Below are 20,556 nucleotides of genomic sequence, written 5' to 3' on the forward strand. Positions count from 1 at the left end.
ACATTAATAAATGTCAAAGTATCCAATTTGACATTTACACATTTGGCCTTAAGTCAGTTCTGTTATCCTCTTGAAGAACAGACTAAGAAACATACTGAAGTGTAGCAGAACACCACTCTGTCTATTATTTAGTATATACTGTCCATGATGAATGTCATAACATCCAGTTTGACATTCATATAGTAGGCCTTATGCCAGGTCTAGTATTTCCTTGATAACCAGACTGCAAATGAATACTGAGCTCTAACAGAACACCAACTGTTCTATTCCTCAGTATCTGCTGACAGGGATGAATGTCACAACATCCAGTTTGACATTCCATAAATCCTGTATTAGCTAATCCTGCAGTAACTACTCAAGTGTGTCATGACATCAGTCAAGACATCAGAGTACAGTTAGATATTCTAACCTACAATGCAGTCACACATACACACCATGTCATGACATCAGTCAAGACATTAGAATCCAGCTAGTGTTTTACCATATAATGCAGCCAATTAAACACTTACGAACTCCCCCTTTGGCAAATTTTTGGCTAAAACACTTTGATCCCCATAACAGAGTTCATAGCAGCGGAATCACACATCTAGCAGGAAATAGACCTAGCTAATACACTCAGAGTGGCAACACACTCACACACATGGAAGTTAAATAAAACTTCACATAGCAGCACACAAACAGAAGTTAACTAAAAACTTCTACACACATCAGCTGCAGGGGAGGGAAACTTGAATCTGTCATGAGAGTCTGTTTGTCTGTTGAAACACACAGACCAATCTGTTGTCTGGGGTATCACCTTTTACTCCCCCTTTTTGTCAAAAATGTTGCCAAAGCCAACAACATAAACAAAAATATGACAGAATTACAGACTTGGTTTTACTTCACAGTTTCAACCAAGTTAGCACCCACTTGATCTTGCTTCACAGCTTTGATCAAGTAATCACCCACTTTTACTTTACTGTAGGTACAGCCATATCAGATGCCATGACTTTGTTTCTGACATCCAGAACCACTTCTGCATGAACAGCATCCTTGAATTCCTGCAGGTGCACAGGCCTTCTCACGTTAGGGTGTCTCCTTACCCTCTTGTTGCCACACTTGTTGCAAGTGGCATAGCTATGATCTGTTGACCAATCAGAGCATAGTTCCAATTGTTTAATAGGCAGAGATATTAAACAATACATCCCAAACATCAGTGGTTGCTATAAGTTCTTAGAGAGACATATTCCCAGTTTGCCCCTTAAGTTTTCAAACTGAGTAGCATCCAGAGCCTTTGTAAATATGTCAGCCAGTTGAAGTTCAGTGGCTACATGTTTCAAGGTGATCACCTTGTCTTCCACCAGATCTCTGATGAAGTGATGTCTAATGTCAATATGCTTGGTCCTGCTGTGTTGGATGGGATTCTTGGAAATATTGATGGCACTGATATTATCACATAACAATGTCATGACATTTTGAGTGACATTGTACTCAGTGAGCATCTGTTTCATCCAAACCAGTTGGGAACAACTGCTTCCAGCAGCTATGTATTCAGCCTCTGCAGTGGACAGAGATACACAATTCTGCTTCTTGCTGAACCAAGATATGAGATTGTCTCCCAAGAAGAAACATCCTCCTGATGTGCTTTTTCTGTCATCAGCACTCCTAGCCCAGTCAGCATCACAGTATCCAGATAGGACAGGCTCAGACCCATGTGAGTACAGCATCCCATAGTCACAAGTCCCATTGATGTACTTGAGAATCCTTTTGACTTGGTTCAAGTGGCTCACTTTGGGCTCTGCTTGGTATCTAGCACACACTCCAACTGCATAAGAAATGTCAGGTCTACTTGCAGTTAGGTATAGTAGACTGCCTATCATGCTTTTATACAAGCATTGATCAACACTAGGCCCTCCATCATCTTTGGTTAACTTCAGATGAGTAGGAGCAGGAGTCCTCTTGTGCCTAGCATTATCCATACCAAACTTCTTAACTATGTTTTTGGCATATTTGCTTTGGGAGAGAAACATAGAGTCCTCCATTTGGTTGACTTGCATTCCAAGAAAGTAGGTTAGTTCCCCAACCAGACTCATTTCAAACTCAGATTGCATCTGTTGAACAAAATGTGTTACCATTTGTTCTGACATACCACCAAAGACTATATCATCCACATAGATTTGAGCAATCATGATTTTGCCGTCTTCATCCTTCACAAACAAGGTTTTATCTATTCCACCTTTTCTGTATCCATTTGAGGTCAGAAATTCGGTCAACCTTTCATACCATGCTCTAGGTGCTTGTTTCAACCCATAAAAGGCTTTCCTCAACTTGTATACATGCTTAGGTTGGTTAGGATCACAGAACCCTTTAGGTTGTTCCACATAGACTTCTTCATTCAAGTAGCCATTCAAGAATGCACTCTTCACATCCATTTGGAATAGTTTAAACTTCAGAATGCATGCTACCCCTAACAGCAATCTGATGGACTCAAGCCTAGCCACAGGAGCAAATGTCTCATCAAAATCAACCCCTCCAACTTGAGTGTATCCTTGAGCTACTAGTCTTGCTTTATTCCTAGTAACTACTCCTTTCTCATCAGATTTGTTTTTGTAGATCCACTTGGTACCAATGATGTTGGTCCCTTCATGTCTTGGAACTAGCTCCCATACTTCATTCCTTTTGAACTTCTCAAGTTCCTCTTGCATGGCATTGATCCAGTATTCGTCAGTCAGGGCTTTTTTCACATTCTTTGGTTCAACCTTGGATACAAAGCAGGAATTTGAGCTTATTCCCCGTGACCTGGTAGTCACACCACTATTAGGATCCCCTATGATAAGATCCTTAGGGTGGTCTTTCTGAATTCTGATAGATGGCATTTTGGTGGTTGCATCTACTTCACATTCAGGCGGAGGTTCCTGTACTTCTTCAGACTTGACTGGAATGTCAGTTGAACTGTCAAGGAATGTTTCAACATCCTCTATGACATCGATTCCTTCCTCTTTATCATCCACAATAACATTTATGGATTCCATCAGGACATTGGTCCTGTAGTTGAACACTCTGTAGGCTCTGCTGTTAGTGGAGTATCCTAGAAATATACCCTCATCACTTTTGGGATCCAACTTCCTTCTCTGTTCACGATCTGTGAGAATGTAGCATTTACTTCCAAAGATATGAAAGTACTTCACTGTGGGTTTTCTGCCTTTCCATATTTCATATAGAGTGGAAGAGGTTCCTTTTCTCAAGGTAACTCTGTTGTGAACATAGCACACGGTATTCATTGCTTCAGCCCAAAAGTGCATGGGGAGCTTCTTTGCATGAATCATTGCTCTGGCAGATTCTTGAATAGTTCTATTTTTTCTTTCAACTATCCCATTCTGCTGGGGAGTTATAGGGGAGGAGAACTCATGACTTATTCCTTCAGACGAGCAAAACTCATCAAACTTGGAATTCTTGAACTCCGTACCATGATCACTCCTAATCCGGACCACACAACTGTCCTTTTCCCTTTGAAGTCTTATGCACAGGTCTTTGAAGACATCAAATGTATCTGACTTCTCTCTGATGAAGCTTATCCACGTGTATCTGGAATGGTCATCAACCACCACGTAAGCATATCTCTTCCCACCAAGACTTTCAACCTGCATAGGTCCCATTAAGTCCATGTGCAACAGTTCCAGAACTCTGGAAGTTGTAGGATGTCCCAGCTTCGGATGTGACATCTTGGTTTGCTTGCCCACCTGGCATTCTCCACAGACTCTTCCTTCATCAATAAGCAGCTTTGGAATTCCTCTGACTGCTTCCTTGGATATAATCTTCTTCATTCCCCGTAAGTGGAGATGTCCAAGACGTCTATGCCACAGCTTCACCTCCTGTTCTTCCTTGGCTGAGGAGCATATTGTGGAAAAGTTATAGACTTTAGGTTCCCACAGATAACAGTTATCTTTGGACCTGGTTCCTCTCATAACTTCCTGATTGTCACCATTTGTCACAATGCATAGCTCCTTAGTAAACTGAACATGGAACCCTTGATCACACAGCTGGCTTATGCTGATGAGGTTTGCAGTTAGTCCTCTTACTAACAGCACATTATTCAGTTTTGGAACTCCAGAGCAGTCTAGCTTACCCACACTGTCGCACCTCGAAAAAAATGGGGATGCGACTTCAAAGCGAAGCGCGATCGCACGCTCGCAATGATGGACTGAACAGAGTCGCCACCGAACTTTATTTATTCCTAAAAGGAAAGGGGAAATATCGATAAAACCCAAGACAAAAGAAAAGGATAAGATATGGTCGTCGCAACCAATATCCGGGTTCGGGAGTCGATTACGCAAGGGGAAGGTATTAGCACCCCTCACGTCCGTTGTACTCAACGGGAACCATTAGGTCAGTTGTGTGCATTAATGTTAGTTTGAAATGTTAGGCTTTTCAAATTATTAGGTGGGAAAGAAAGAATAAAAGAGAGAAGAAATGTTTTTGGATTTTTTTAACGAAGGACTAAACCTAAGTTTTTTATTAGTGGGCCTGACAAGATTTACAAATCCTGCTCCTACGTATCTCAAAAGAGAAATCAAGGCTTACGTAGTTCTGGGTAGAAAAATGTTTGTTTGTTGGTCGATTTTAGCGAAAGCTATATTGTATTAATCGACGAAAACATTGTTTTACCCAAAACAGATGAGGAGTGGACGCATACCACACATCGAACGGATTTATAAATCTACATTCGGAAAAGCGTCATTTATCTCTACTCAACAATCGTGGCCGAAACATTGTTTCGTATCTCTTAAGACAATATATCTTTCGTTTATGAAAAAGGTTTTTAATTAGTCGCACGGCGGCGAGAAAAGTTTGATTGGTTGGATGTATTTTGAGTGATGGCGAGAACTTGGATGAGCGAGATATACATCTCGAATCCTAGCCTCAGGAGTGCATGGTATACACCATGTTCCATTTCCATCTTATTTGCAAAGATGTTTAATAAAGATTAGGTATTTTAGAATTTGAGTGAGAAAGGGTTTGACGAAACCGCAATAACAATTTTTAGACGATGGCGAGAGTTGAGATTGGCGAGGCATACGTCTCGAATCTTAACCTCAGGAGTGCATGGTATACACCATGTTCCATTTCCACCTTTATTGAAAGAGTCTTAAATAAGATTTAAGTATCTTAGATTTGATTGAGAAAAAGGTTTGACGAAACCACATTGACGATTTTAGATGATGGCGAGAGTTAAGATTGGCGAGGCATACGTCTCGAATCTTAACCTCAAGAGTGCATGGTATACACCATGTTCCATTTCCACCTTTGAAAAAGTGTTTAAGTAAGAATTAGTTATTTTGGTTTTTATTGTGAAAATGACTTGACCTAGATCAAGTATTGATGGACGTTTGAGAAATTTGAATGAGTGTTTGAAAGAAAACAAAGTGGATAAATTTGGATGATGGCGAGAGTTAAGATTGGCGAGGCATACGTCTCGAATCTTAACCTCAGGAGTGCATGATATACATCATGTTCCATTTCCACCTTTATTGAGAAAAGTGTTGAATATGAATTAATATTTTTTGAGTTTTTGATTATGAAAAATGGCTTGACGTTGGATCAAGCATTTGATGAAGTTTGAAAAAGATGGGATGGAATAGGATGGAGCAATGAGTTGATTTGTTTATTGAGAAAATGCTCGACGTTGGATCGAGTCTTTATTTTGTATTTTTGAAATTTGTTGATTTTATTCTTGTGTTAGTAGCTAATTAAACAACCAAACAATAAAAGAAATAAAAAGTACAAAATTATTACACATTGGGGGAGTGGGGTACATTTGTCAAATGGGGATTAAACAATCATGGAATAAATAAAATCGGGTCCAAACAAATAATGCATGAGTGTAAGTGCAAGGGAACCGGCTCATTGTAAGAAAGCCCAAGAGTAAACTATGTGAGGTCGGCGGCGATGCTTAAAAGCAATCGACTTACAGGGGTGTGAAAAAAGGGGCTCGATATTAAATCGAGAGAATATGATTTTTATTAGTTTAAAAATGGTTTTGCATGTATGATGAAATTAATAAAGAAGCATGGACATAAAAAAGATATTACAAGAAACAAAATACTAAAAGACAATAAAATAATAAAAGATAAAAGCTAAAGAAAAAGAGATACTAAAAAAAATGCTAAAGAAAATGAAATACTAAAAAATACTAAAAATAAAAAAAGCTACGTATGAGTACCGAACTCACTCCACCTAAGACTATGGAACTACCCCCTCTCCACCAGACCACCTACTAACTAACTGATAATTTACTGCTAACTTAAATATACAAACTAGTGTAAATTAAAAGTATGAATTAAAAACTAATTAAAACTAAAAGCAAGGAGTCTGTTACACTTCCAACTAAATGGTCTAAATGGTGAAAACGAAACCCAGCCGCCTGGCTGTTGGGTTTTCAAACAAGGGACTTTAATGAGTGGGAACCAACACAGCATACTAACAGACCCTATCAATGAATAGGTTTGGGAAAACTAAAAAAAAATTTAAGTTTTAACTGCTTTAATGTTTATTGTTTTTTTCTATAAAAGAAATGAAATAAATAAAAAGGAAAATGGGAGATGTACAGTGACAGAAAGGGAAACCATTCGCGTTTCCCTCATCATCTCCGACCTCATCACTTCACTCGCTCTCTCAACCTCAACGCCACTCTCCACTTCTCTCAAACTCGCTCACTCTAACCCAAAGAAAACTTTCTCTCTCATCTCTTCGTCCCCCATCATTCTCTCAAAACACAGTCTCACTCACAATCGCGTTTCTCTTTCCCAAGCGCAAACAATCCATCCCCAATCGCTCACATCTCACTCAATCTCCTGAAATGATGCAAGAATCCATGGCTAAAACGGAAAGGGCTCACCTTCGGCGGTGGCGACAACTCGGGTAAGGGTTGAATCTTCTCCCTTCGCCTCTTCCAAAAAAAAGTTTGGTTTCGCTTTGATTTTGCCTTAATTTTAGGATTAGGGTTCTTGTGGTATTTTGGCCGCCTCCCTCTCTAATTTTTTTTTCTTTTTGATCCCACAAACTCGTCTCCTTTTTATATATGCAGCTTAGGGTTTCGGTTGGTGTTTAAAGGCTCAAAGGAGAAAGTTTCAGAAGCACTTTTGTTGCTCAGAAACGCTTTTATCCTGTTTCACGCTACACTTCCGGAAACGGTACCTTGAACTCTTTCTTTCTCTCTGAATTTGTCCTTATGCTCAATTTGGGAAATTTTGGATTCTAATGCTTGTCAATTGTTTTTGTATTACTGCAGTAGCATTGAACATTGGAGAAATGCAACAGCAAAAAACACTATGAGTTGTTATCTTGAATCTTCTGAATTGTTGTTGTTGGTTTGCAAGTGATAAACAACTCCAACTCAAACTCATCATCGCTTTTCTTTTTCTATTTTCTGTGTTTTCTTCACTCTGTATTGTTATTGGTGCTTGTATCAGTTTCTATGTCTTGGTATCGGTTTGGTAGAACACAAGAGAGAATCATCCGAAAATGACAACCTGCCGGAAGGAATTTGGCCTGCGACTCGGTGTCTTCTATTTGATACTGTTTAATATTTGCTTGCTTGCTGCTGATATCACTGTGGTTAATATTGTGCAGGAAATTGAAGATCAAGCGGTTGCAAGGAAATAAAACAGGTTGCTTGAACCGATGCAGTTTTTGAGGATGGCCTTGGATTTGCTTCCACTGTGGTATGAAACTGAAGACTTCTCCTTAACTTGTTTCTTTGCTGTACCAGTAACAAACTTCAAATATCGATGGCAGTTCATTGATCATAGTGAAAAGGCGTCTCCTGTCAAATTGTCGAACCCGAACCTGGCTCCAAAATAGTAGGCAATAGCAAGTAACCATGAATCGCTATGAACAACAACTAAAGACAGCCAATCTTTTTCTGGCATGCTATCCCTGACAAAGTTAATTCCAAGCACAGGCTCGGGAAGCTCCGGTGGAACTTCTTCAGCAGGTAAATTAACTTCCCACTGCTCACTAGGAAAGCCATATAAGCACAAATTCTCTTTATCAGGATCACATTGGTTATAGAAATCTTCAACATCGGTGGTGAGAGCTTTGATGAGACCAGCTCGACGACCCTTGAAATCCCCAAAAACTCTTCAACGGTGCAAGGATTATACTGTGCGCGCGAGTCCATTGTAGGTTCACGTGGCCTGGCAGTAGAAGAGTGAGAGTGAAGTAGGAGTGAGAGGAATATGCTGAGTTTGTTGTGGATTTGGAAGACCAAACTAGTTCAAAAGGTTACGGTGAGTTTTTTCTGGATCTTGTTATGTTCTTCTCACTTTCTGCTATAGCCTTTGTAACCGGAACAAGGACTATTGTGATGTGTTAGAAAACAAAACAGGGTTGTAATAAAATGACCATTTCTGTGTGTATTATGCAGGTTATGGCTGATGTGATCGGTTATGGACCGGGAACAAAGAAATTGGTTGTAAGCTTCATAATAATTTGCAATTCCTTTATAGCAGTCGTAGGCTTCTGAGAAATTGTTGCATTATTTGGTTGAGTCAATTTGTCTTCCATTTGTGACGGTATCCGATCCCTTGTTTGGTGGTTTAACAGGTACCCACATCAAAGCATCACTCCCATGGGATTCTTCAATTTCTGGATATTTTGCTTTGAATACTGGTTTGAGAATCCAACTCCACAAGACATAACGACTGCCCATCTAGTGCCAGCAGTGAAGTTTGGTAAAAGTTTCCATTAAAACATTAATTATTACTTGATCATGATTTGGTTGATGCTGTTGTAGTTTGCATATTCCGACACCGTTGCGCCGAATGGTACCAAACATGTCACAACATTTGCCATCGCATTCTGAAGCTCAACCTCGTCGGTTTCATCTGCATCAACTTTGGATTTTAGTAGCCGAGAGAGTGTCTCTTCTGCAGGAGTTGTAGCAGCTTTCTTTCCCGGTGACGTCTTCGTCGATGTCTTTGCAACCTTTGCAGGCTTTTGCCTTGGACTTTGGTTTCACAGGTGCCTTTGACTTGGCAGCGGGTTTGGGCTTGATAGCAGCAGATTTGGGCTTAGCGGCTGTCTTGGCCTTCACAGCCTTTGCCTTGGACTTTGGTTTCACAGGGTACATCACTCTCAATCCCGACAGTATCGGACTATGGAGAATAACAACTCTCAATTGGGGTAAACGAGCAGCAATATCCAAAGTAGGACCACTCCCAACGGATTGACCATAAAGGATTATGTCTTCCTGCTTAGCACCAAAGTTCTCCTCAAGATACTTATATACAGTTTCGATGTCAGCATAAGTATAAGTCTCACTCGGCTTCCCTGATGACTGGATTAATGTGTTTATTATTGGATTTTGTTTTTTCTCTTCTTTTTTTTTTGGAATGAATTATTGGAATGTTATGAAATGAGTAGGTACTATTTGATTTGAAATGCACCATGGATGGATTTTGGATTTTGGATTTTAATTATAAAATGGATAATTGAGAAGTTGGTTTAAATATCTATTTAAATAATAATAACAAATTAGTAAAACCAAATTAAAATCAAATTAATTTATTATTCATTTAAAATTACTTGGATATCCACTCTAACATTCATTTGGAAATAAAAATCAATTAGAGTTTTAATCATTAGTAAAAATAAATAATTAAGATTAAATTGACAATTGGAATTAAACTTAATTTGAAATTAAAATCAAATAAAAGGTCAAGATATTAAAATCCGTTTTATACTGATGAATGTATGCAAAAATGCAAAAATAAAAAGAAAAAACGGAAAAATTTCGGGATCAAAATCGGGGTATGACAGTTGCCCCTATTTAAGTATCTTCGACTAGAGAATATGAAGCGGTACACTCTTCATATGATCATAGTGGGAGATGATTAAATACTAAAAAGACCCGGATTTTGATCCTGAATCCCCATGACATGATGTGATATGATATGATATGCCATGATATGCATGGATATGCATGGATGCATGATTCTTATTTTCTTTTTTTTTTATATTTCCTTTCCTGCTAGGGATATGGTGGACCCTTAGCGGGAGATGCTACTAGACAAACCAAACTGTGGGGAATGTTGATGATCCACAGGGAGACAGACAAATGGTAAGAAACAATCTTGTTGGGGAAACAGTCCTGCTGGAGAGTCAGACACACACTGGGAAGTATTCAAAGTGAGATTTGATAATCGATACTTAGAATACAAGGGATTTCGGTGGTAAGTTCACACATGACTTACTAAACCCGAATAAAGGAAAAGATGCTACAACAGGTTCATGTATGACCTGACAACGCTGGGGGATAATCAAGGAGAAAACTCTTCAGAACAGGTTCATGTATGACCTGATACCGGAATAGGGGTTCAACAAACAGGTTCATACATGACCTGAATGGGTATTGAACAAAGAATCTTCAGAGCAGGTTCAAGTATGACCTGACCCCGGAATAAAAGGTTCAATGACAGGTTCAAGATGACCTGAATAGGATTGAACAAAGAATCTTCAGAGTAGGTTCAAGCATGACCGGACCCCGAATAAAAAGGTTCAATGACAGGTTCGTACATGACCTGAATAGGATTGAACAAAGAATCTTCAGAGTAGGTTCAAGCATGACCGGACCCCGGAATAAAAAGGTTCAATGACAGGTTCGTACATGACCTGAATAGGATTGAACAAAGAATCTTCAGAGTAGGTTCAAGCATGAACGGACCCCGGAATAAAAAGGTTCAATGACAGGTTCATACATGACCTGAATAGGATTGAACAAAGAATCTTCAGAGTAGGTTCAAGCATGACCGGACCCCGGAATAGAAAGGTTCAATGACAGGTTCGTACATGACCTGAATAGGATTGAACAAAGAATCTTCAGAGTAGGTTCAAGTATGACCGGACCCCGGAATAAAAAGGTTCAATAACAGGTTCATACATGACCTGAATGGGATTGAACAAAGAATCTTCAGAGCAGGTTCAAGCATGACCGGACCCCGGAATAAAAGGGTTCAATGACAGGTTCATACATGACCTGAATAGGATTGAACAAAGAATCTTCAGAGTAGGTTCAAGTATGACCGGACCCCAGAATAAAAAGGTTCAATGACAGGTTCATACATGACCTGAATAGGATTGAACAAAGAATCTTCAGAGTAGGTTCAAGCATGACCGGACCCCGGAATAAAAAGGTTCAATGACAGGTTCATACATGACCTGAATAGGATTGAACAAAGGATCTTCAGAGCAGGTTCAAGCATGACCGGACCCCGGAATAAAAAGGTTCAATGACAGGTTCATACATGACCTGAATAGGATTGAACAAAGGATCTTCAGAGCAGGTTCAAGCATGACCGGACCCCGGAATAAAAAGGTTCAATGACAGGTTCATACATGACCTGAATAGGATTGAACAAAGAATGGAAAAACTCTTCAGAGCAGGTTCAAGGATGACCTGACCCCGGAATAAAAAGGTTCAATGACAGGTTCATACATGACCTGAATAGGATTGAACAAAGAATGGAAAACTCTTCAGAGCAGGTTCAAGGATGACCTGACCCCGGAATAACAACAATTGGACTTTGAAATGAGTTCTAGTAACAACTGAGCTTGGAATAATGCCTAGCAACAACTGATTTTTAGGAGACACCAATGAGTCTTGAAATAATTCCAGGGAATGACATAGGGGTTCTGGAACTTCATCAGAATAAAAGTGACATGTCTGGGAATTCATCAGAGAGTAAAGGAAACAAATTCTGGAAATGCATCAGAATTACAAGTGATATTCCGGAAATACAACAGAATACAGACACATCTGTTAATATATCAAGGAAATTCTGGAAATACATCAGAATATAGACACATCAAAGAACACCTCAAATAGATGGTGAAACATCTGGAAATACATCAGACAAGTCGTGGAAATACATCGATACACCAAGGAGTAATCCGGAAATTCATCGGATAATCCAAACAGAGAATGAACCTTAATGGAAAATTTTCTAATAGGTGCCAACTGGGTTGGACTTGAAAATGACTGCGAAAACCGGATGTGGGTTTAAGGGCACCAAATACAGACTGGAATCAAAGGTCAAAGGATATAGGATCAACAACAAGACCTGGGTCAATGCAAAATGAGCACGAAGTACATTTCGGCCATGCATGATTTGTATTCTTTTATGCATGATATATGAATGATCATGCTATGAGAATGCTGACACCTGAGTGGACTGGGAGTTGGTAAAGGCTTTTTATGGAAGCTCATGATTCCTCAACACCGAGAACTCAACCAAATATTTTATGATAGATGTTGTCAAAGGAGGATTCTATCCAGTTTGATAGCCACAGCTTAGCCAATGGGATCCTTTTGGAGGATTAATGAATCATGCTAGCATAATTTCAAGGCACTCGTCTTAAACTCAATAGTTGTTGACGTATGGCAGAATCTGTTTGAGCAGTTTGAAAGCATGAAGAAAGAGGTTCTGCCCCTCTGTGGCTCATCTTGCCCCAGTTTGTTGGATCTTTGAAAATGTTCACCTTGAAAGTGGGTTTGAAAACAACTTGCCATGAGACTACCTCGAGATGGCTTGCCCCTAAGTGTTTGAAACTTGCAATGGTCTGAACTTGACTAACCAATGCTGGAATGGTAGACTCTTGATTGATTGTCCTTTGGATAGCTGGACTCATTGAGCTCCGAGGTGGCTTGCCCCGGTCTAAGTCTTGAAGCAAATTACTCTTGGCTAACTGAACCTTGGAGTGATTGGACTTACTGAGCTCTGAGGTGGCTTGCCCCGGTCTGACTCTTGAAGCAGATTACTCTTGCCTTAAGGACCCTTAGAGTGACTAGCTCGAATTAACTGATGCTCAAAGTGACTTGCCCTTGACTAGACTTCTTTCACTCCATCAAGTTCCTCAACTGTATTTGGCATTTCTTTGATGTTAAGTGTCGACTTGCAAATAAGATTGTTCATTCAAAAATGGTAATTTTAATTCAATGCTTATGCAAAAATTTGAAATCAAAGTTTATTGATATGAACGGGTGAAATACAGTGAACGAGTCGTTGATAAGAACACAATGGTAATCAAGTCATTCACAGTATGCAAGTTGGTGCCATCACATGATTAACAAAAATCGTTTGGAGTCAAGTTAACACGACCTTGTTATAGTATGCTTTCAAAATAAACCCTGCCTCAATTAGGTCTTTTAAGGGTTATAACGTGGTCTGGTTCGCGGTTTCTTGAAACAAAAGGATATAAGGCTCAAAATTTATTTTTACCCACCCCTTCTTCTTGATGATCTCCAGTTCCTACGTTCAGTTAATTCGATACACGCATTCGACTTCCAAGAGGGTTCGAAGGTGTGATGGGGATTCAAGACGAATTTTCTTGAAATGGCAATCCCCTTATTTTATGTTTGTTAAGGATTTAATGACCTCTTTTGATTGATTTATTTTATCCCTAATTTTTCCTGGACCGTTTTTTTTGAAGCTTTCGGTCCATCGGGATGCCCTAACTTTTGCCTAAGTCATTTTGTGGTTTTTGACTTAGCGGGCTTTTTTCTATTTTTTTTAAGGGTGTTGACTGCCACATTATTGGTGGATAAGGATCAACCAACACTAATTTTAGCTTTTCTCAACTTCTTCGACACTTCAACATGTGCGCGAAGGATAACATGTGGTTGAACCTAATTGGAGGGTGTTCATATGGACGATTTTTTTTTGAAAGATCGAATGCATGATCAAACTATCTGAACACAACTACCCTGCCCCAGGTTAAGATTAAGGGTTTTAGATCCAAAATAAATACCAACTTCTAGGCTCAAAGTGGTTGTCTAGGGATTAACTCCTTATAACTTCAGTGTTTGGGGATTTGAAACAATGCCCTACATCATCGACAAGGTTTTACTCAAAAGCATACCACAACACGTTCAGGTGTTTCGTTTTCATCATCCTCCTCCCAATCTTTGTTAACACAACAGTTTGAAAAACAAAAGTGAATGAAAGGAGTATTTTTTATTTTTTTATTTTTTGATCTTTTTATTTTTAACATAAATGAAAAACGGGTGAATACGAATGGATTGATTCAAAAGATGCATAAACATTTCATTAATCTTACCAATTCAAAGAAAACAACAATGCTTAAAAGCAATTAACAGTCAACATGCAAGGAAACTACAAAAGAAATGCTGAAACAGCCAAATGATTGCCAACTTTGGGGAATGACTTCTTCAAACTTGAAGGTTGGGATCAACAAGCTTTTTGACATTGGCATGATGATCTTCAAATTCTTTTCCTTCAATCTCATCGTTGAACGGAACCTTCTTGAATCCACTACTCACTTCTCCTTTTCTTTCATTGGTATGGGTCGTGACATTGGAAATCCAAGGCGGTATCTCAATGCTCTTACCAGGAAACAATGATAGCTCACTAGCCATATCCCTGACATCTTCCTTGTGGTACAAAACCTTGAGGGGTATCAAGGGTCCTTTCCCTTTATCATTACTTGGCCCAGAGATCAAGGTATATGTACTTGAGACTTCCTCCTTGAGTGTTGGTGACCTTATGTCAATCAATCTTTGCAGCTTGAGCTTAAAACTCACGCATTCCTCGATGGAGTGCCCCATTGTTCCAGTATGGTATTCACACTTGATCTTCGGGTGATCTTCTTCAAAGACTAAGCTCTTCTTGTTAATCAGTCCTCGTACCAAATATTTTAGCGCACAACAAGAATCTAGGTCATGTCCCAATGCCCCTTTATGGAATTCACATGTTGCATTTGGATTGTACCATGGCAGGTATGGTGACACAGGTGTGAGAGCTCGAGGGGTTACCAAAGTATTCTGGATCAGTAGCGGGTAAAGCTTGCTATATGGTACCAGAATCGAGTCATTGTGATCCTGGTTCTTCTTGCTCTGATTCTGATTTTTGTTTTGAACCTGACTTCGGTGATTTTGAGGAGGAATGGCCAGAGGATGTTGATGATGACGCCTTGAGGGAGGTCTATATATTGGTAAATGAGGAGTTGCCACATAGAATTTCCCTTGACCTGGGGTAACACCAGATGGATGTGGCGTAGTAGCTCTCTTTGTTGCAGCAGCGTATATTGGGTGACCCTCTCTTCCCAACAAGACTTGCACCGTTTCCAAGACCCATCTCATTTGGCTCTTCAAAAGATTGAGTTCCCCCTTCAGTGCTTCTTGGCCTTTCCTTAGCTCGTCCATCATCTCCTGAGACATGGTTCTTTGTTCTAAACGCGTGTTGAGAATCACTTTGCTTCACGGACAAAAGATGGATGAGTTTTTTTTTGGTAATTTGTCTGGAGAATGACATGCATTATGATGCGATGCAAATGCAATGAATGAATGCAATGCAAGCCATGCATATTTGTGTTCTTTCTTTAATACACGGGTTCAAAAGTCCGAGGTACTGATAAATTTGATTGCTTTTCCAAAACGAGGTTCTCACCGGGTATGATCTAGGGCTTTGTTACAAAGGATTCCCAGAGTCATTGAGTCACAAGAATGTTTGACGCTTACGGGAAATACTTTCCGGTCGTCAACTCCATCAAGGGAATCTATTCTGGGTGAGGTTCTCGTACTGACTCTTACGAAGTATACACCTCGCGAGTCCGTACTACGCAACCATCGACTGGGTTCTAGACAGGATACTCAGAGTCATGGATTCAAAAGACTGTTTGACGCTTACGGAAAATACTTTCCGGTCATCAACTCCATCTGGAGAATCTATTCTGAGCGAGGTTTTCGTATCGATCCTTACGAGGTATCCACCTCGGGAATCCATACTACACAACCATCATTTCTAGTTGGCCAAAGGTTCAATGTTCTAAAAGGTCCTTAGAGTCATGGACCCCTTTGAAACATCGGCGCTTACGAGGCATACGCCTCGGGCGACAACATTTGCAAAAGAATCTACTCTAAGTGAGGTTCTCGTACCGACCCTTACGAAGTATTCACCTCGGGAGTCCGTACTACTCAACCATCGTCCTATCTTATGTTTTTTCACTCTAGACTCGGGTGTAGAGTCTTTCCCACATGGTTTGCAATCAAAAACCCAAATACCAACACATTGGAACCAGTATACAACAAATATATCAATATAATAATAAAGATAATAGAAAGCAATAAATAAGGAAAAGCCACACAATTAAACAAACAAAGGCACACAGACGTCCTAACTAGGCTTGACTCGCTTAGGACAATAACGTCCCCAGCAGAGTCGCCATCTGTCGCACCTCGAAAAAAAATGGGGATGCGACTTCAAAGCGAAGCGCGATCGCACGCTCGCAATGATGGACTGAACAGAGTCGCCACCGAACTTTATTTATTCCTAAAAGGAAAGGGGAAATATCGATAAAACCCAAGACAAAAGAAAAGGATAAGATATGGTCGTCGCAACCAATATCAGGGTTCGGGAGTCGATTACGCAAGGGGAAGGTATTAGCACCCCTCACGTCCGTTGTACTCAACGGGAACCATTAGGTCAGTTGTGTGCATTAATGTTAGTTTGAAATGTTAGGCTTTTCAAATTATTAGGTGGGAAAGAAAGAATAAAAGAGAGAAGAAATGTTTTTGGATTTTTTTAACGAAGGACTAAACCTAAGTTTTTTATTAGTGGGCCTGACAAGATTTACAAATCCTGCTCCTACGTATCTCAAAAGAGAAATCAAGGCTTACGTAGTTCTGGGTAGAAAAATGTTTGTTTGTTGGTCGATTTTAGCGAAAGCTATATTGTATTAATCGACGAAAACATTGTTTTACCCAAAACAGATGAGGAGTGGACGCATACCACACATCGAACGGATTTATAAATCTACATTCGGAAAAGCGTCATTTATCTCTACTCAACAATCGTGGCCGAAACATTGTTTCGTATCTCTTAAGACAATATATCTTTCGTTTATGAAAAAGGTTTTTAATTAGTCGCACGGCGGCGAGAAAAAGTTTGATTGGTTGGATGTATTTTGAGTGATGGCGAGAACTTGGATGAGCGAGATATACATCTCGAATCCTAGCCTCAGGAGTGCATGGTATACACCATGTTCCATTTCCATCTTATTTGCAAAGATGTTTAATAAAGATTAGGTATTTTAGAATTTGAGTGAGAAAGGGTTTGACGAAACCGCAATAACAATTTTTAGACGATGGCGAGAGTTGAGATTGGCGAGGCATACGTCTCGAATCTTAACCTCAGGAGTGCATGGTATACACCATGTTCCATTTCCACCTTTATTGAAAGAGTCTTAAATAAGATTTAAGTATCTTAGATTTGATTGAGAAAAAGGTTTGACGAAACCACATTGACGATTTTAGATGATGGCGAGAGTTAAGATTGGCGAGGCATACGTCTCGAATCTTAACCTCAAGAGTGCATGGTATACACCATGTTCCATTTCCACCTTTGAAAAAGTGTTTAAGTAAGAATTAGTTATTTTGGTTTTTATTGTGAAAATGACTTGACCTAGATCAAGTATTGATGGACGTTTGAGAAATTTGAATGAGTGTTTGAAAGAAAACAAAGTGGATAAATTTGGATGATGGCGAGAGTTAAGATTGGCGAGGCATACGTCTCGAATCTTAACCTCAGGAGTGCATGATATACATCATGTTCCATTTCCACCTTTATTGAGAAAAGTGTTGAATATGAATTAATATTTTTTGAGTTTTTGATTATGAAAAATGGCTTGACGTTGGATCAAGCATTTGATGAAGTTTGAAAAAGATGGGATGGAATAGGATGGAGCAATGAGTTGATTTGTTTATTGAGAAAATGCTCGACGTTGGATCGAGTCTTTATTTTGTATTTTTGAAATTTGTTGATTTTATTCTTGTGTTAGTAGCTAATTAAACAACCAAACAATAAAAGAAATAAAAAGTACAAAATTATTACACATTGGGGGAGTGGGGTACATTTGTCAAATGGGGATTAAACAATCATGGAATAAATAAAATCGGGCCCAAACAAATAATGCATGAGTGTAAGTGCAAGGGAACCGGCTCATTGTAAGAAAGCCCAAGAGTAAGCTATGTGAGGTCGGCGGCGATGCTTAAAAGCAATCGACTTACAGGGGTGTGAAAAAAAGGGGCTCGATATTAAATCGAGAGAATATGATTTTTATTAGTTTAAAAATGGTTTTGCATGTATGATGAAATTAATAAAGAAGCATGGACATAAAAAAAGATATTACAAGAAACAAAATACTAAAAGACAATAAAATAATAAAAGATAAAAGCTAAAAGAAAAAGAGATACTAAAAAAAATACTAAAGAAAATGAAATACTAAAAAAATACTAAAAAATAAAAAAAGCTACGTATGAGTACCGAACTCACTCCACCTAAGACTATGGAACTACCCCCTCTCCACCAGACCACCTACTAACTAACTGATAATTTACTGCTAACTTAAATATACAAACTAGTGTAAATTAAAAGTATGAATTAAAAAACTAATTAAAACTAAAAGCAAGGAGTCTGTTACACTTCCAACTAAATGGTCTAAATGGTGAAAACGAAACCCAGCCGCCTGGCTGTTGGGTTTTCAAACAAGGGACTTTAATGAGTGGGAACCAACACAGCATACTAACAGACCCTATCAATGAATAGGTTTGGGAAAACTAAAAAAAAAATTTAAGTTTTAACTGCTTTAATGTTTATTGTTTTTTTCTATAAAAGAAATGAAATAAATAAAAAGGAAAATGGGAGATGTACAGTGACAGAAAGGGAAACCATTCGCGTTTCCCTCATCATCTCCGACCTCATCACTTCACTCGCTCTCTCAACCTCAACGCCACTCTCCACTTCTCTCAAACTCGCTCACTCTAACCCAAAGAAAACTTTCTCTCTCATCTCTTCGTCCCCCATCATTCTCTCAAAACACAGTCTCACTCACAATCGCGTTTCTCTTTCCCAAGCGCAAACAATCCATCCCCAATCGCTCACATCTCACTCAATCTCCTGAAATGATGCAAGAATCCATGGCTAAAACGGAAAGGGCTCACCTTCGGCGGTGGCGACAACTCGGGTAAGGGTTGAATCTTCTCCCTTCGCCTCTTCCAAAAAAAAGTTTGGTTTCGCTTTGATTTTGCCTTAATTTTAGGATTAGGGTTCTTGTGGTATTTTGGCCGCCTCCCTCTCTAATTTTTTTTTCTTTGATCCCACAAACTCGTCTCCTTTTTATATATGCAGCTTAGGGTTTCGGTTGGTGTTTAAAGGCTCAAAGGAGAAAGTTTCAGAAGCACTTTTGTTGCTCAGAAACGCTTTTATCCTGTTTCACGCTACACTTCCGGAAACGGTACCTTGAACTCTTTCTTTCTCTCTGAATTTGTCCTTATGCTCAATTTGGGAAATTTTGGATTCTAATGCTTGTCAATTGTTTTTGTATTACTGCAGTAGCATTGAACATTGGAGAAATGCAACAGCAAAAAACACTATGAGTTGTTATCTTGAATCTTCTGAATTGTTGTTGTTGGTTTGCAAGTGATAAACAACTCCAACTCAAACTCATCATCGCTTTTCTTTTTCTATTTTCTGTGTTTTCTTCACTCTGTATTGTTATTGGTGCTTGTATCAGTTTCTATGTCTTGGTATCGGTTTGGTAGAACACAAGAGAGAATCATCCGAAAATGACAACCTGCCGGAAGGAATTTGGCCTGCGACTCGGTGTCTTCTATTTGATACTGTTTAATATTTGCTTGCTTGCTGCTGATATCACTGTGGTTAATATTGTGCAGGAAATTGAAGATCAAGCGGTTGCAAGGAAATAAAACAGGTTGCTTGAACCGATGCAGTTTTTGAGGATGGCCTTGGATTTGCTTCCACTGTGGTATGAAACTGAAGACTTCTCCTTAACTTGTTTCTTTGCTGTACCAGTAACAAACTTCAAATATCGATGGCAGTTCATTGATCATACTGAAAAGGCGTCTCCTGTCAAATTGTCGAACCCGAACCTGGCTCCAAAATAGTAGGCAATAGCAAGTAACCATGAATCGCTATGAACAACAACTAAAGACAGCCAATCTTTTTCTGGCATGCTATCCCTGACAAAGTTAATTCCAAGCACAGGCTCGGGAAGCTCCGGTGGAACTTCTTCAGCAGGTAAATTAACTTCCCACTGCTCACTAGGAAAGCCATATAAGCACAAATTCTCTTTATCAGGATCACATTGGTTATAGAAATCTTCAACATCGGTGGTGAGAGCTTTGATGAGACCAGCTCGACGACCCTTGAAATCCCCAAAAACTCTTCAACGGTGCAAGGATTATACTGTGCGCGCGAGTCCATTGTAGGTTCACGTGGCCTGGCAGTAGAAGAGTGAGAGTGAAGTAGGAGTGAGAGGAATATGCTGAGTTTGTTGTGGATTTGGAAGACCAAACTAGTTCAAAAGGTTACGGTGAGTTTTTTCTGGATCTTGTTATGTTCTTCTCACTTTCTGCTATAGCCTTTGTAACCGGAACAAGGACTATTGTGATGTGTTAGAAAACAAAACAGGGTTGTAATAAAATGACCATTTCTGTGTGTATTATGCAGGTTATGGCTGATGTGATCGGTTATGGACCGGGAA

At 39.4% G+C, this 20,556-nt stretch overlaps 2 pseudogenes; both read right to left on the bottom strand.

The window, feature by feature from the left end:
• Window positions 1-7,619: 7,619 nt before the first annotated feature.
• On the bottom strand, window positions 7,620-8,158 carry LOC127095872 (PHD finger protein ALFIN-LIKE 4-like; annotated as a pseudogene).
• Window positions 8,159-8,869: 711 nt separating this feature from the next.
• Window positions 8,870-20,276, bottom strand: LOC127095873 (PHD finger protein ALFIN-LIKE 4-like; annotated as a pseudogene).
• Between the last annotated feature and the right edge of the window lie 280 nt (window positions 20,277-20,556).

This window comes from Lathyrus oleraceus, chromosome 6, assembly GCF_024323335.1.
Source record: "Lathyrus oleraceus cultivar Zhongwan6 chromosome 6, CAAS_Psat_ZW6_1.0, whole genome shotgun sequence".
Lineage (NCBI taxonomy): Eukaryota > Viridiplantae > Streptophyta > Magnoliopsida > Fabales > Fabaceae > Lathyrus > Lathyrus oleraceus.